Source organism: Lampetra planeri, chromosome 1 (assembly GCF_965212315.1).
Source record: "Lampetra planeri chromosome 1, kcLamPlan1.2.h2, whole genome shotgun sequence".
NCBI lineage: Eukaryota > Metazoa > Chordata > Hyperoartia > Petromyzontiformes > Petromyzontidae > Lampetra > Lampetra planeri.
In genome coordinates, this window is record NC_136107.1 from 19060776 (window position 1) to 19073769 (window position 12994).

At 42.8% G+C, this 12994-nt stretch overlaps 1 protein-coding gene across 11 annotated transcripts in view; it reads right to left on the minus strand.

Annotated features, from left to right (window-relative positions):
* LOC144719616 (POU domain, class 2, transcription factor 1-like) overlaps window positions 1–12994 on the minus strand; it is a 116939-nt gene that overhangs the window by 56565 nt on the left and 47380 nt on the right. The gene's annotated exons all lie outside the window — the stretch shown is intronic.

A 12994-nucleotide genomic window follows, 5' to 3' on the forward strand; every position in this document is an offset into this window, starting at 1 on the left:
CGCCTTACACACTGACATTCTTGGGTAAATACAGTAGTAAATACGTTACTTACTAAGGGTGGAACAAATGAGGTGTGGGGCCGTGCCGAATATATGGAGGGGGGGGACTGCATTTCAAACACAGTTACCATGGTGGTGGTGCTGTGCTAGGTCATGCGGATTTTTCTAAACAAAACAATATTAATTTGTTTTTGAAAACCTTGGTGACAAAAACGTATTTAATTATTACCCAGGAGATATATTTACGTGGGCATTATTTGTCCTATTTAATATTAATTTGCAGGGCTTTTATTTTTTTTTTGCTTTATGGCTGGCACACTTTTATCCCTGGTTAATTACTATCACTCTTTTTCAGTGGACAAGATAGCAGCTTTTAATTGGGTATGCATACCCCGTGCAGTATGCACAAACTCTAAAATGTGACGTGATTTGCTGCGGTGTGTGCAACGACTGATTAAATCCCCCATTACGCAGCCGATCTCATCAGACCTCGGACGCGAAAGCACAGTTGGGGGTCTCTGGACGATGCTTGGATGGGTGACCACCCTCCAAAACAAGTCGGGGTCGTGGGCAGTAGGGGACTGTGCCGCAAAATCCAGTTTTTTGCACTCAACCCTAGCTTCACCTTCAATAGTGCTTCACCAAACCCCCAGTGAACCTGCGTGGTGAGGTATGGTCAAATAAGCCTGCCTACAGGGTGCAGTGAGGCTCTTAATCCTGCAGTATACCAACAAACAGGCCATACATCTACGTGAAGAAAGCCCATTCATCCAAGCGGTCACTCATATACAGGTGCACTGTATTTGGTTAAAACAAACTGGTTGCGAAAGCAACAATTAGAGGTGCAATTGTCAACCCAATAAGCTAACTTATTTGAGAGGTGCGGTCATTTTTACGGTGCTACACTGATTAGTGTAGATGGTTTTGATGCCAAAATAATAATGGCAATAATTGACTTATTTCAACATTGTTTCTTATTGTAGCACCGATGAAATGTGGTAGACTACCTTGTATTTCTGGATGAAAAATATTATTCAGTTCTATTAAGTGAAGAGAAAGTGTGTTTATAATATGTTCTTAACACGAGTACTCATTATGTTTTGATGTATACAACTTCAGACTTAGGATGCCTTCCCCGTGACATTGCTAAGTAAAGCTGCCATAATGTGCACAGCTTGCCAGCTGCCTGTGAACATCACTTGCCACTTGGCAAGTGATGTTCACATGGCCACCTCCAGCCATGTTTTGCCCGGCGTCGCAATGCTATGTTGGTGCAAACAGCAGCACGATCCCAAGATCCATTCACACCACCATCTTCATTATCGTCACCATGTTATCCTTCATCCCCAAAGGTTTACCTTTCAGTACCTACTCTAATATTAATACTTTATTCCACGAAGTGCAACACATCACATTATACACCGTGAACGTGACCCCCCCTTCCCCCCCCCCCCCAAAAGAACACCAATTATATTAGGCACTCACCTAGTTCCCAGATTGGGCTATCGCTGAGAGAACGGAGAACACGAAGTGGGCAGCCACCAGACATGGCTGTAAGCAGGTGACCAAAATCACATGGAAAGCAGCCGATCATAGAAGCAGGGTTTTGATTTGGCAAGAAGCACAATTTTCATACGCGACATGCTTAATTTCGATTTTGGTTTTCGAATAGCCCACTGAAGCAGGTACGCTTCAGACATCCGCCCAAAGAGACATTACCAACAACCAAAACAGGGCTCAGAGAACTACCGTTAAGAGGTGTCAATGCTTACAAAATGTGCTCATATAGTGCTGCCATTGCAGGATGACAACCGGTTACAATGTAAGCATTGCGTAATGATAATTTCATCAATTAACGTTCATGGCTAGGGACTCCAGACACATGTAACCTTTCTAGTAATGGATTTACGAGTCACGAAAACAAAAGAAAACGTGTGGTGAGGATGGCCCCCGAGATTGGCCAATGACAGCCTCCTCTTGTCCACGTGTGATCATTGACCGTTTGGTGCACCGAGCAATTACACTTGCACATGGGAGGTGTCGTAGCCAGAGTTGCAAAGCATACCACACTTTATTTGTATGCACGCGGCACTTCCTTCGCACCTTCGCACCGTACGTAGCCAACCATGCTAATTAGTGATACGGGTTAAGGGCAAACAAACTAGGTCAGTTCGGAGAGCAGCCGGCTTTTAAACCTTCAGGTTTAACTTGCTACCTTTAGGTCATAAGTTTACAAATGTGTGCACCATCACTGCCTTCTGCATCCTGCGGCCCGAGCAATAGCTTCCACCCGATGGCTCGATGTGATTTCTCACCCAGTATTGTCGAGCTGCCACTTGGAACAGGCAGGGGCAGTTGGGACAGGTGCGTGGGAAATCGCCAGCACCGTTTAATGTAATAGAATAGGCCTGGTCCTCAATCGGTAGGCGCATGGTCAGTGTGAAGGGTGTGTAGTAGGGAGATGCAGCCGGGCAGTTCCAGCCACATTGAGTTGAAGACTATTAATCACTCTCTTCTCGTGTCCAACAAATCCATTGTCATCTGTGTGATGTTACTTCATACTTCCAAGAGTAAATTAGTGCAGGCTGCAAGTCTGATTTTCTCCAGAAGAGTTTTTTTTTGGGTTAGATCCCGTAAATTAATAAAATTTGTCCTTAAAACCAGCCACCATTTTCAACAATGTCTCATTTGTAACCGCTAATTGGTGTATGTACACAAATTCAGAAGTCCCATTTCCTACAATGGGGCCTACTTCTGAAACGAAAAAATGTAATTTACATTGTAAGAAAGAGTATTTGTAAGGCATGACAGATACGTTGGATCGACTGCCAGTTACATATGCAGACACAACTGAACCGTAACTAATGGGACCTAAAGCCTTTGTGGAGGCTACTTAACAACAACAACGATGAGGGTCACACTTGGAAAGGTCCATTGCAAATTACAACCCAGTTATACAAATGGTACTCTGTGTGAATGAGTACAAATTTCAGGTTGGATGTCATCCTGCAATGGCAGCACTATATGAGCACATTTTGAAAGCACTGACACCTCTTAACGGAGTTCTCTGAGCCCTGTTTTGGTTGTTGGTAATGTCTCCTTGGACGGATGTCTGAAGCGTACCTGCTTCAGTGGGCTATTCGAAAACCAAAATCGAAATTAAGCATGTCGTGTGTGAAAATTGTGCTTCTTGCCAAATCAAAACCCTGCTTCTATGATCGGCTGCTTTCCATGTGATTTTGGTCACCTGCTTACAGCCATGTCTGGTGGCTGCCCACTTCGTGTTCTCCGTTCTCTCAGCGATAGCCCAATCTGGGAACTAGGTGAGTGCCTAATATAATTGGTGTTCTTTTGGGGGGGGGGGGGAAGGGGGGGTCACGTTCACGGTGTATAATGTGATGTGTTGCACTTCGTGGAATAAAGTATTAATATTAGAGTAGGTACTGAAAGGTAAACCTTTGGAGATGAAGGATAAAATGGTGACGATAATGAAGACGGTGGTGTGAATGGATCTTGGGATCGTGCTGCTCTTTGCACCAACATAGCATTGCGACGCCGGGCAAAACATGGCTGGAGGTGGCCATGTGAACATCCCTTGCCAAGTGGCAAGTGATGTTCACAGGCAGCTGGCAAGCTGTGCACATTATGGCAGCTTTACTTAGCAATGTCACGGGGAAGGCATCCTAAGTCTGAAGTTGTATACATCAAAACATAATGAGTACTCGTGTTAAGAACATATTATAAACACAATTTCTCTTCACTTAATAGAACTGAATAATATTTTTTCATCCAGAAATACAAGGTAGTCGACCACATTTCATCAGTGCTACAATAAGAAACAAGAACAACACTCAGACATTAATAAACAAAGGAGTGTCTGGACGACACCATACACCTTGATCTCATTAATCGACACAAACCCCCATTTGGGAACGAATACTTCCCCAAACACAACGATCATATTTTGCAAAGACATCCTACAATGTTTCGGTGGCAAATCTTTACACACGCGTATACAAACAACAACAATACTTACTTAACAAGTGATAATCAAATAATAGCATTGTTTTTTTCTTCCAAAAAGACACCCGTACCGCAAGTGTCAGAGTTTATGGCGATGAATGTTAGCATCGCAATTTTCACATCATCACAACACAACTTCTGTTTCATGCTCCCAGAAGAGGAGATGAGGAAAAAAAACTGTCATATACAACCTCCCACCCCCCCCCCCCACTCGATTTGCATAGTTACAAAAGGCGGATTTCGATACCTTGCCACCATCAACCATGATGAACACCGCTTAGGAGTTAGCATACTGAAAATAATTCAGCAGAAGGCATTTCTCGATCCACGTCACCCTTACCACTATCCTATAGCAAATGGTACACACTCCACATGTGGCAACATCAGCGTAACCAAATACACATATATAATAGCCCAGATCTGTCCTTCTGTCATTCTGTGACTGTGATTAACGCCCCCAGATTGGTTGAAGTGCATCACGTGACCGCGAGCAAGCAGCCAACCAGAGGTGCGCCCCTCCCAAACATGTACGCCCCCGGATTGGTTGAAGTGCGTCACGTGACCGCGAGCTGCCCACTTCGTGTTGTGGTGCGTCCCGCACCTCGGAGGCTCGAGAAGCAGCAACATCACGGCCACAGCGCCGGAGACGCAGCCACAGAAAGCTGACGGTCGATCCACTCACACACGGCTCACTCATACACACAGCTCACTCACACTTACTCACACACAATTGCATGCAGCTCAGAGGAGACGGGTGAGTGAGAGTGAGGAGACGGGGGAGTGAAAGTGAGGAGACGGGTGAGTGAGAGTGAGGCAGAGCCGTGCTCCGTCGACTGCTGCCCTGAGGGACCCCCGTGCTCTCCACTGCTGGCTTGAGGGAGAGCCGTGCTCTGTCCACTGCTGCCCTGAGGGAGAGCCATGCTCTGTACATTACATTAGTACTCGAGTTTTTTTGGTGCTTAAATCCACTGCTGGATGAAGGCCCACCGCACGCTGTGCGAGTGGATCGTAAGGATTTACTTGACCAGTCTATTGGGGGCCGCCGCACGCTGTGATTGTTGGGGGGTGCCGCAGGCTGTGGTTGTGCGGGGGCGCCTATGGGGCCCCCCAACAACCTAGTTAAAGAATACAAGTAGTAAAACACGCTTGTTTGGAGCTGGGTGCAAGGCACTTTTTTTGTTGTTGCCAGGAACATGTGATTGAATTGAGAGGGTAGGCATGTGTAAGGAGGGGGGGGGGGCTGGGCTTCGGTGTTTTAGTAAGAAGGGGACCTTTTTTTGTTAAAGACCTCACACAATGCTTCATTCAATAATTCTTAGGGGGCTGCGAAGGACTGAATAATAATGTCGGCTTAAATGGAAAAAAGCGCCGATGCCCCACTTGATGACAGGTCTGCTGCATGCTACACTTGGAGCCCTCACACCGAACAGGAACAGACAAAGATCATGACGACTGCATTGCAATGCTACGTTTACAAAGTGTAAGCGTCTCCGTGTTCAAATGAACATTGTGCAGCGCTCGTCGATGCTGGATTTTGGTCTCGAGAGCGTAATGGATAATTCCGAGTCTCACGGTGGCAATTTGTCTCTCTCGACTCACAAACCATTCCAGACTTCCCACAAGAGCCATATTAATTTCATCAAACTGAAAAGAATGATGGGTTGACTTGACCCCCTGTTTGGAATTTAAACTTGTGCACTTGCAATCGTTAGACACTGCTACAGTGCCAGCTGGCAGGATAAAAAATTATAATGACCAGATAATCTAGATAACTGTTATAAAACCTAAATTAATTTGTGGACTGGTGTTAAAGTGAAGATTCATACCAGGTTGTAATACTCAATGGCAGATCTTACCATTTCAAACATTATGATGAACAAAGGATCTTCAAATTACGAAGTTAAACAACCAACATCATCAAATGTTGTCATAAAACTAATGGCCTGTCATGACTTGCAGTGTCTCCCAATGCAAACTAATGAAGCTCAATGCTATGACTATTTTGTTGTGAACAAAGGCCAACAATCTACATTGGAAAGCCTAAGGACGCAGCAACACTCGATGTATCCTCGGCAGCATCCATTTGAATTTACTTGCAATGCGTTTATGCAACCATTTCACAGTAAAACGAACATTAATTTTGAAAAGAAGCCGTTTCTTTGAACCAGTGGAAGCAACGTCACTCTCTCAGGGGACCCCACACAAGCCGTATAATGAAGGCCATAATGATGACCATAATGGAGGAAGAATACAAATAAAAAGCATGCGTGTGGGTGGGTGTGAATGCCAGGGCCGGCGTACAATGAAAGTGAGCAATGAGCGATTCCATCAATTGTGGGTTAAACACACAGAGTTTTGTTTGTAACCGCAACTAGGCAAAAAATAAGTTGACTACACATGTCAACACACTTCCAATTAGCACAGTTGGTTGCCTACGGTGCAAAAGAATTTAAACATACATACACATGTTATCATACATTGCTTGCAAGTTTTGTAATCCTATAAATTCGGTAGTAAGTGTTGTTTCCTAATTGCTGATGCCTAAAAAGTATAAAAAATGGCTATTATTCCCCACAAACTTTGCTTTTGTGACCAGGACCGTGATATTTTAAATTGACCTATTTTCGATGAGAAAACGGGCGAATTTGTGTCTTTTCATTCACATGAAGTCAGAAAAAAAACATATGAATCAAAATTAACATAGATTTATGCTAAAGTAATGCAAAAATTACTACAAAGGATTTAGAAGCGAGTCGTTTTTTGAGATTTACGATTAAACTGTAAATCACTTTCACAAATCAGCCCCCAAATGTAGTCGCTCCCATCATGTTCTCGTTATACTGTCCTTGGTAGTGGCGTTCAAAGTCCAGTATATATCCTTGCTGCTCCGAGTATGCTCCCATGTTCTCCTTGAATTTATAAAGATGAGCATCAAGGATATGGACTTTGAGGGACATCCTACAGCCCATTGTGCCGTAGTTCTTCACCAGTCTCAACCAGCTCCACATATTTTTCGATCTTGTGATTGCCCAGGAAGCCACGAACCACTAACAAAGCTGTTCCAAGCCGTTTTCTCCTTACTAGTGAGCTTCTTGGGGAAGTCAATGCACTCCAGGATCTTCTTTATCTGTGGTCCGACGATGACCTTTGCCTCAAACAGCTCTGACAAATTGTTTCATAAGGCCTAATTTGATGTGCAGTGGTGGCATCAGCACCTTCCGGGGGTCCACCAGTGGCTCCCACTTGACGTTGTTCCTCCCCACAGAGAACTCGGTCCACTGTGGCCAGTCCCGCCTGTGATAGTGCACCTTGGTATCCCTGCTGTCCCAAAGGCAAAGATAGCAGGGATACTTGGTATATCCGCCTTGGAGACCCATCAGGAATGCTACCATTTAAGTCTCCAATGACCTCCCAGCCATACTCATCATACTTCAAGGCGTCCAGCAAGGTCTTAATGCTGTTGTAATCCTCTTTGAGGTGCACCGAGTCAGCCAGGGGAAGAGACGGGTACTTGTTACCATGATGGAGCAGCACGGCTTTGAGGCTCCTGGATGAGCTGTCAATGAAGAGGCGCCACTCATTCTGGTTACAGGCGATTCCGGTTGCCTCAAACAGACTGGTCACATTATGGCAGAAGCAGAGCCCATCTTGACGGGTGAAGAAGCTGCAAAAAGGTTGGTGATGCTTCCTCTGATCTGCGACTTGCACACCTTCATACAACAAGTTCCACTTCTTGAGCCTTGATGTCAAAAGCTCGGCATTGGACTTGTTGAAACCAAGATCTCTTATCAAGTCGTTGAGGTCTTTTTGGTTGGGGTAGTATGGGTTTCTCTCCTCAGCTCCACCTCTGAAATTGTTATCTGGATCTACAACGTCTTCCTTGCTCTCCGACTTGCTGCTCTATTCTAAAGATGGCTGCTCTTTCTTCGGAGGAATGGGTACGGGAGCTCATGGCCGTGTGGCACCGGGGCGATGGATGAAGGAAGGTCTGGATACGTGATAGCAGGTGCATTCTTGCCAGTCCGATGTCACCCATGACTAATGTGTAAGAGATTAAATCTTGACTTGAAGCTTTCGTGACTGCAGGAATTCATATTATTTGGGTCTTTCGATAAAGTTACGTAGATAGTTTAAAATAAATAAACAAAACCAAATAAACAATAAACTACGACGTTGATCACAACACAAGCGATCATCATCAGGTGGGAAAAAGGGGAGGTAACCCACTGAAGGCAAGCTGTTTTAAAGGTTTAAAATGGGCGTAGCCCAAGCATCCTGGTATCAGAACAAAGTGGAAGGGATACAAGTGCCCTGGAACCAGCACAAGAGGAGATGGTTATGTAAATGTGAGATCGGAGAGCAAGAAAAGGGTAGACGCATGAGCCGTGGAGAAATTAACAACTTGTGGTACGCTGAACAGAGGGGCAACACCGCAGGGACTGCAATTGCTTGTCCCATTTTTAGTAAAATAAAACGAACATCGGAAGGTGACAAGATGGAAACATCCCAGCCAGTTATCACTTAAACTGGTTGATGACGTCCTTCCAATGATTGCTGAGTTTGTACCCATCCTCTTGGTTGAAATTGTGTCTGTATATATGGATGGCTTCATGAACAAATCTTTGTTGATAGCCAGTGGGCTTGCAAAGTCTTAGAGAAATCAATTTCGCGTGGAGCCAACTGCATTAAAACAATGATCAGCCACGACTGAAGTGTTTGTCCTCCCGTGTTTAAAATCTGCCTTATGCTCACGAACACGGTAATCATTCGAACGACGTCATCAACCAGTTCAAGTCATAACTGGCTGTGATGTTTCCACCTTTGTAGTCATTGTATTGCTTTAGTATAAATACATGTTAATTTTTATTCATAGGTTGTTGTTTTTCTGACTTTCTGTGAACGCAAAGACACAAATACGCCCGTTTTCTCATTGAAAATAGGTGAATTTCTAAAAATCACTGTCCTGGTCTCAAAAGCAAAGTTTGTGGGGAATAATAGCAATTAGGAAATAACACTTAATACCCAGGAACAAAAAAGAATTGTCACTGTTATAGGCCCTTAAAACTTAGAAAATTCAATCAAACTTATTACAAATTCAAGCCATCTCCTTACAACACCACTTCTGAGGACCAGCAGGTAGGTATGGTGACAGCGATCCTTTACATGAAAGATTTGGCAGCCCATGAGGAAGCCATACATGCAGCGCGAACCACCATCCCACCTCCTAAGTCAATCAAATTTACCTCACACTGGGCTAGGCTGTTACAAAGTGTAAATTTTGACCTTTGCCTGCTTCAGAGAACATTTCGAGCCACGGCTGAATTCTCAAACAGTGATTGGCGGGCAAGACAGCAGCAGCCAAATAATGTCACGAACCCACGAGCAATGCTTATAGAAACTCCTAACTCGTAGACCATGGGCTCAGTTCGAGGTGGAATACTTGGTTGTGTTTTATGAACATTTTGATTAGAGATATAAAACGTAACTCTAAACACAACAGCCTTACTGGTAAGTATTCCCAGTGCCTGTTGCACTCATGACTCAATGTGGGAGGACAAGGTGAAAGAAGACCAGCTGAACCTAAATATTTAAAGGAGATATTGCTGATAAAAGCACATCTTATTAAAACTGTTAAACAACTCAAGCCCGTGTTTTAAATATAGAACAATGCAGCTGTTATCACCCTGAAAAGACGCAGGTCGTGCTTCCCTAACCAGCACAAAATCTTACATGACGCGCAAATGAAATGTTTCAAATTCAAAATGCGAAATTTATTCTGACATATCTGCACGAATAATTATGTTTGCGGCTACATGTTTGACAACACAAACATCCCACTACACACATTGTACATGGTACCTTTCAAGCAATGATTTCACAAGCGTGTTGTATTCCAATGCCGATTGCCACTTGTGTATGCAAAGCTTATTACTTAGCATGAAATACAAATGTACCGACAAAAAATATTTTGCAAAGTTCTTCGTCAGCTTGCTTGGTGAACCCTGAGATATGCATACTTAGATGAATGTGCTGATTTTGGCTAATAATCAGTTCAAATGTAACTAATTGACATACAAAGAAAACATTTGCCAAGTTGGAAAAAGCAAAAACAGGTCAATTAATCTGTTAAAAGTGTTTTTGGAAGTGACTTCTTGGTAGAAAATCTAAAACTTTTAAAGTTAGTTTCCACTTGGAACTAACACATTGCCAACACCTCGGCGCTGTGTGCTTCGTCCGTCGCACGATGGAGGGTTCCGCATTAGAAACGCGGGTTCATATTTCAAGCACTTTAATACAGAAACGGACAGACCTGATCATTTTGGAGTGTCAGCAGAGCAGCATTATCTTATTTAACTCCGATTGATTGTTCCAGTGAGGTCATGGCATGTACTTAAGAAGTCAAGCCAGGTGCTACTGTTATTCTGAATTCCTGGATTTTATTCTCACCGTCCTGTAGATGCTAATGTCGAGGAAACAGATTGTATTTTAGCCTAAAAAACTAAGTGTGCATCCTTTCAGTCCCATATGTCAGACAAGGGGCTAGTTTGGCTAGCACTACAAGTAGTCACATTTGTCTTTACTGGTGTTGATCTTGATCCACCATATTTGATTCTTAATTTAGAATCAGTGAATCCAGGGGGAGTTACAGATGTTATTGTCAGTGTGTATAGTCAATAATCGTACCCAAGTGGCCAGACAAGAAACCCTTTGCTAACCCTCTAAACACCACCACGTCCTTCATTTCTATTAAGCCTGGAATGATTGATCAATTTAAACCTATTCTTATACTAATGACATCTGCATTGAAGAATGGGCAAAAATCAATTATGTATTCTATTGATATGCAAATTACACCTTTAATGCTACCTATGTGACTTTCCCGTAAGAACCAAAGAGTATAAAATAAATGATGCGGACCCAAAACAGATAAAACCGACAGTAAAAAATTCGACAAGAATAACACATTCTTGAATTTAATACTGACACTAATCATGGGGGGGGGGGGAAGGGCTAATGGAACCGTGTTCGCCACTTATGGCAAATGTTTGTGATTCAAATCCAGCGGCCTCCCTGAAACTGTGGGTATATTAATCGGAACAGTCATCACTTTTGCCATGTCACAGATTCTATGCCGGAATTCCCAAGAGGAGGGTACAAAAATCCAAGCAGTGTCATGAACAGATTTCTAACATTTTTGAAATGATGGAAAAAAATCTGATTTCTTGAATGCTGTACAAACCTCTTTATAGAGCGAATATGCAATACAATGTGAATGCATTACATGCATGATGTACCCCACTTGAGGTTCCATGGATTAAATAAAATAAGCGTCAATAAATTATGGTTACCGAATATTATGTCAGCCTTTTACAAACACCACCTAGAGAGTTTCATGCAGATATGTTTAAATGCATAACAATAATAAAATAGAGGTTAAAAATATTCATCATAACATATCACATTTGAAATAATGACTTGAACATTTTTTTTATCAAACACCCATCACTTCCAATCACACTGCAATGGATTCTAAAGTGGATACCAGAAATAATGGATGTTGACATGCACACGTATATTTTTCATAAAAGCAATTTTCATTTCATGCCACTGCCCTCGGTGGCTCAACACCAAAATGCAATAAAGTTAATCCAAGATTACTTAATGTTATTCTTACATTAAATATTTCAATAATTAGTTAGTCATTCCTGCGAGAACCTTTTAATGTAGTACTGTATAATAACACTATTTATCCTGATAAAAATCTGATGATCTATGAAGCTCTTTTTCACAGGTGTCTAGTAGGGGTGGGGTCAGAAAGTTACAGTATATGTATCGAATCATGCATATGAGAATCGATTATTTACAATTTAAAAACGAAAAAGAACACGTGCATTCCCCCTTGGTCAATCCACTGATGGAAAAGGGAGGCCCTCTACACGCCATGTGGGCCACGGTGGTTATTTGACCATACTTCACCGGACTAATTAATGCGGTTTGTGAATGTGGCGGAACATACGTGTTGGCGCGTGTGAAGTAGAACAATAGATTTGCTGCATTGCCCTTTGCCGACACCATATGCAAATGAACACGTGCGCAAAAAACCTATATAATAAACAGGATGATAAAATATGCGTTGAGTTTGAGACTCAACAGGGGCATTGTGCACACATCAACACACTTCAGGAAACATCACAGAAACGCACGCTCGTGCTTCAACGGCATCCAAAAAAATGTATCAACAGAACAAGACTAAATTAAGCAGCTAATTAACTTACCTTTCCAATTAGCAACTGTCTTATACTGACAAAATAGATTGCAGCATGTGACAAACACGCTCAATGATGCGCACCTGGGTCTAAGCTGCGAATATAACGGCAAAAGCTTGTGCAATCACTAATTGAATTAAAGCTTTCGTGACTGCAGGAATTTGTATTCTTTGGGTTTTTCGGTAAAGCCACGTAGATAGAAAAAAATAATAAAAAAAATAACAATATCACGACGTTTCGATTGCAACACAAGCAATCGTCATCAGGTGAAAAATAAAGCGGGAGCGCTGCTAAGGCAGGGAGTTATAAAGATTTGAGATGGGTGTAGCCCAAGGGTCAGTGGGCGGGGCTAGAGATGAAATTTGCATGTAAATGTAAGATCGGGTAAATCTTGACAAACGAAGCTGTGGGGGTGGCCATTGTATTGTGAGAGATTAGCATGTCAATGTAAGAAATTTGCTTGTAAATGTAAGCTAGAGAGAGCTCGGAAAGGAACATCGCTCACATAGGTAGGTAGGAAGGGAATAACACAGCCAGTTATGACCTAAACTGGTTAATAACGCCCTTCCAATGATTGCTCAGTTTGTACCATCTCGGTTGAAATTGTGTCCGTGTTTATATATCTGGATGGCTTCAGAATAACAATCACTAATTTATTTTAAATTAGATGGCATTTGCATGTCCTTCACAGGTGCCACCTGTAT